The sequence below is a fragment of the Somniosus microcephalus genome, chromosome 22 (genome assembly GCF_052327205.1).
Source record: "Somniosus microcephalus isolate GS21.2 chromosome 22, FLI_Smic_1.0, whole genome shotgun sequence".
Taxonomy (NCBI): domain Eukaryota; kingdom Metazoa; phylum Chordata; class Chondrichthyes; order Squaliformes; family Somniosidae; genus Somniosus; species Somniosus microcephalus.
In genome coordinates this window covers 56602219-56607903 of record NC_141008.1, presented here as the reverse complement: position 1 = coordinate 56607903, position 5685 = coordinate 56602219, and positions in this window count along the sequence as shown.

Here is a 5685-nt window from a genome sequence, read left to right as displayed (position 1 = left end):
AACTCAGTATCAGAGGGCTCTGGCAACGATTCTGTCAAAAGAGTGACAGGGGGTACGGTGACAGGGGACTTGGTTCTCGTCCGCCTAGGCTCAGGGACAGGGGTAACACATGGCCTAAGATTAACTCTATGGACCCTTTTTAAAGGACCGCCCTCTACAGGCTCAACTGCATGTGTAGTACCCTGTACCTCCACCACTCTGTACACAGTAGGACCCCAAGCATCCTGAATTTTGTTCCTACCCAAAGGCCTGTGTCGTAAGTATACCAACTGACCCACCTCAATGGTTGGACAGTACACTTTGTCTTTGTTAAGTTCAATTCTTTGAGCTGATTTCTTTTCAGTGTACTCTCTTGCCCTTGCATGTGCCTCCTTCAAACGCTCTTGGTGGACAACCAACCACTCATGTTTCTTGTCTAACACTTGCTCCTGACCTAATAAAGCATCTACAGGAAGGTGTGGATGAACCCCGAAAAGCAGATAGTACGGTGAGTAGCCAGTCGTAGCATGGGGTGTTACATTGTAGGCATACACCAACTCAGATAAGTGCTCAGGCCAGCGGCGCTTCTTTTCTGGAGGCAGTGTACGCAAAAGATCATGTAAAGATCTGTTGAATCTCTCACATTGAGCATTTCCTTCTGGGTGGTGTGGGGTAGTGCGGGTTTTCTTTACACCATAAAGCTTACACAGCTCGGCAATGATTTCACTCTCAAAATTTCGACCTCTGTCTGAATGCAATCTTTCTGGGACCCCATACTTCATGAACCACTCTTTGAGAAGGACTTTTGCCGTGGTATCAGCCTTTTGGTCCCGAGTAGGGAAGGCTTGTGTGAATTTAGTGAAAACATCGGTCACCACTAACACATTCTCACGACCATCGGAGGCCGGTTCCAGCATGGTGAAATCTACAGCAACTACTTCAAGGGGCCGGGAGGCTAGAAATGATTTCATAGGGGCATGTATCTTGGGGTGGGGCATTTTTGTCAAAACACACCTCTCGCATTTCTTGACCCACTGTTCCACATCCCCATACATCCCAACCCAAAAACATCTCTGTCTCAAAAGGTTCTGTGTGCGCTCTATTCCCTGATGGCCCATACGATCATGCACACCTTCAAGCACGACTTCTTTCAAACAAGAGGGCAGTAGTAGCTGGTGACACTCACCAACATGGACATCCTCGATTACACGGTACAACAAACCATCTTGCTCACAAATACGGGGCCACTGCTTTAACGTGGATAATACTAGCTTGGATAACTGCGACCTCTCCTTGTAAGTTGGCCTTCGCTGCTCACCCCAAAACTTCCTAAACACGCTGAGGGTGGGGTCTGTGTCCTGAAACTTACGTAGTTCCTCTTTAGAGTAACCGGGAAGTGTTGGTGTGTTACCCTGCAACTCACTACGCTCAGTACTTTCTTCTGCGTCCGAAACACGGATCTGTCTGACTTTACAGCACTTGACTCCTGCTGTCACTAAGTCTGGTCCTAGAGCTGTTCCCTTGTGAGTGACATTACATATGGCCACACAACCATCATAGTCTGCATCCCCACTGTCTGACTCAGGCTCCCCTGCTAACAGCTGCCTAGAGAGGGCATCTGCTGCTGCATTACAGCGGCCTGGGCGGTACTTGACGTCAAAGTCAAAAACAGCTAACTGAGCCACCCATCTTTGCTCAACAGCACCTAACTTAGCTGTAGAAAGGTGACACAGGGGGTTGTTATCTGTTATGACAGTGAACTTGGAAACTAGAAGGTAACCTCGAAATTTCTCTGAAACAGCCCATTTGAGGGCGAGGAGCTCTAGTTTCATACTGCTGTAGTTTCTGTCATTTCAGCATTCCGGAGCCTCCTACTGGCATATGCTATCACTCTCTTCCTATCTCCCTGCTGCTGGTGGAGGATGGCACCTAATCCTAGGTTACTGGCATCCGTCTCCACAATAAAAGGCTGAGTGAAATCTGCGTAACCTAACACTGGAGCACTGATCAGCTTTTCTTTCAGCTGTTCGAAAGCAGCTTGGCACGCAGCTGTCCATGAACCTTCAAACAACCGTTTTGCTTTTGCTGGGCTGTCTTCCCTAAGGCATGCATTGACTACGTCATGGAGAGGGCCAGCTCGTTTAGAAAAATCCTCAATGAACCTCCTGTAATAACTACAGAAACCAAGAAATTACCTCAGATCTTTGACTGTACTGGGGACCGGCCACTTCTTTACGGCGGCAATTTTCTCTGGATCTGTCCCTATACCCTCCCCTGAAATTTGATGCCCAAGGAACCTGACTTCCTGCTGCAGGAAGTGACACTTTTCAAGCTTTACTTTCAAACCTGTCTCTTTCAGTCGTCTTAGAGCTGTCTCAAGCCTCTCTAAATGGTCCGGGAAGGTCTGAGAGAACACAAGGATGTCATCTAAATACACTAATAGGATGTGGAACACTAAGTCGCTCATAGTCGCTTGCATAAGTCGTTGAAAAGTCGCAGGTCCATTACAGACACCAAAAGGCATTCTGAGGTACTCAAAAAGGCCAAAAGGAGTTGTAAAAGCAGTCTTAGGCCTGTCACTTTCACGAACAGCAACCTGGTGGTACCCACTTGCAAGATCAATGGTCGAGAAGAACTTTGCACCATGAAGGGCATCAAACTCTCGTCAATGCGGGGCAAAGGAAATGCGTCACGTCTGGTTTTTGAGTTTAGTTTCCTAAAGTCAACACATAGTCGTATGTCTCCATCAGTCTTACGAACTACCACTATGGGTGAAGCGTATGAACTATTGCTCTCCTGGATGACACGCTTTCTTAAAAGCTTAGTGATGTGGTCCCTCACCTCTTTGTACAGTGTAGGTGGGATACGACGGTATGGCTCTGTAACTGGTGCGTCATCTACCAAGTTAATCTCATGCTCAACTTTATCAGTGTAGCCTAGGTCCTCATCCTTAAAAGCAAATACTTCCGAATACCTGGCTAAAAGTGCACCTAACTCTGCTTGTTGGCCCTGTGTGCCACCTATGTGTAGTTTGTCCAAAAGCAACTGAATGTCTTGGTCTGTCATCTGTCCTTCTTTTCTGCCAACAGTTACTTCCTCTGTGTCAGCGGAGATGCGTTGAAATCGCACCTCACAGGAGTCCTTGTCTACACACTCTGCCTGAGTCGGAATACCAAGCCTGGTCCTGGGGCTTAACCACACATCCTCCTCAGAGAAATTTACCACCTGCACTGGAAATAAATGTCCCTTTGATTCCACTAGAGTGGGGACAACTACCAGGCCACCTGGCAATGGTGTGTTACCTGGCTCCAACAGCATTTTAGTGCTGCCACCTGACTGAGTTTTAAATCCCTTTACATAGACTGTAGCTATGGAAGACGCAGGCACATGTACAGCACCCCTACCAGCTACACGGACAGAAGATGACTTTGGAGTGATGTTACACTGTTGTACTTGCTGAAATGCTTCCCTCCAATCTGAATCCAACTTTCCCCCTAGAGTAGTGTCAAACTCAGCATGAACTAGTTGTCTGCATCGGCTGATGATGTTCATACCAATAAGACCTGGTGCTGCAGGCTGTGACTGCTGATGCTCTTTGACTACCAGGAAACCACATTCGGGTAAGGTTATGCCCATAGTTTCAACGTCTAACTCAAGGTAGCCCAAGTAGGGAATGTCCAACCCGTTGGCGGCAGTGATCTTAAGCCACCCGGTTGTAGGCAGCATATCCTCATCCCTCCCAAGTAAGTGCTCTCTGAAAAAAACTTCAGTAATAGTGCTGACTTGGCTCCCGGTATCCAGTAAACAGTTAGCAGTAACCCCCCCAATCTTGAGATCTACTACTGGACATTTACCTACTGCACGGTCAAGAAATCTGTCACGAATACCAGTACTGTTCTGAGAGCCTGCAGGTTTTCCTCGCATTGCCCGGCTCATGGCAATCGAGGGAGTTAGTTTTCCTGCACCCCAGCCAGCATTGGTGGATGTGTTTGCTACCTCGTGCTTCTGAGGACACTGTTTGGCAATGTGCCCCGCCCCGTTGCACTTAAAGCAAATAGGCTGACCTTCATCAGTGAACTTTGGCTTGGCTCTAGGTTTCCCAACCTTGTCATTACCCGTGTTTTCCTTCTGTAGAGCAAGACCCCGTACTGCCTCTGTTAGTTCCCCGATAGCTTTACCCTGTTCCGCCACCACTTTAAGAACATCCTGTAAAGTGACAGCCTGGCTGCCTGGTACCCCAATGGCAGAACACTGAAGATCCCTCCCCGTACTGTCACACACTACATTCTTGCTCTTTGCAACTTTAGTGCTACAGGGCTGGTCTTCTAAGGACCATAAGACAGCTTCCTCACGTACATCGAACAGGGTAGACTGGGGGTTGTCTCGTACAAACTTGCGCAACTCTCTCCGGAGTGAGGGATCTCTAACACCATCAACAAATCTGTTTCTGACAACCCGTTTTGTGTCCGGCACAGCATCAGGTGATTGCTTTACCAAAGTTCTAATAATCTGAGAGAGTGCATGTGAGTATTCTCGGAAATCTTCACCCTCTTCTTGCTTGCGTCCATAGAAAGTTTCTAACAGCTGGGACTCACTGCGTTTTTCGGTGAAAGCCCCCCTTAGGTAACTGAACAGGTCACTGGGCTGCTTAGACTCTCCACCCAACCGTAACCTAATTTCCTGTAGGGCTGCCCCCCTCAACAAAGATCGAATGAAATCTACCTGCTCTGCAGGAGTCTGATCTCTAGCTCGTAGTACACTTTCAACCTCTTCAATGAACTCATCAACTGAACGACTATCTTTGGATACCTCACCACTGAATGGTTGGATCTGACGCTCTCTGGGTACATACACATATGACTTGGTTGCCCCATTACCTAGAGTGGCAATAATTGCCATTGCTTGGTCATGGTTCTTTTTCAACTCTGAAATCTGGGCCTTGAGTTGATCTATCTGGTTGCCCTCACCCACACTCGAGGTATTGTCCTCACCATCCGAATTGTGAGCTCCACCCGCCTCCTCAGGAGGGTCTAACATTTTGACTCAGTTCACAAGTCCCTGACAGTCACTGAATGGGATGGCCGCTGCGACGATTCTTCTCCAATGGTGTCCCTCCTCGGTGCCTTGATGGGTCCTCTCCCAGATTGGTCCTGGCGCCCTCTGGATCCCGTCTGTCTGGTCTGGTCCTCCTTAGCAACCCCAGGCAGCACTCTCCGTCCGTCTCCAGGTCCACTTGGCACCACACCGCTCTTCCCCCACTGCCGTATTTTATGTAACTTTCCCAAACCTGAGAAACTCCAAGCTAACAGACCCCACTCCTGGTACCAAAATGTGTAGCCTGGCGAAATGGAGCAGCACAGGACACGAACTTTCGTTTTTGGGTTTTTTTTATTCTGTATTAATAACTTGGGTCTAGGTTTAGGATGAAATTGTAAATACATAAAAAACAGTCGATAAAATACGGCAGTGGCTTGCCCAACTCTCCTCAGAGCACATCCCTCACGCTGGATCTAGAAAAATGGAGGCTGTGAAGAAAGGGGAGGTTCCTTTGGCATCACACGGCCCTTCCCATAACCCTTTTCTCCTTTTTTCAAATTCTAAAGGGGAAAATGAACCGCGCCATCTAGTGGACTTAAATATTCACTGCATTTTCCCACTTGGCTACATATATAATGTAGGAATCGATCTATCCCTAACTGAAGCACT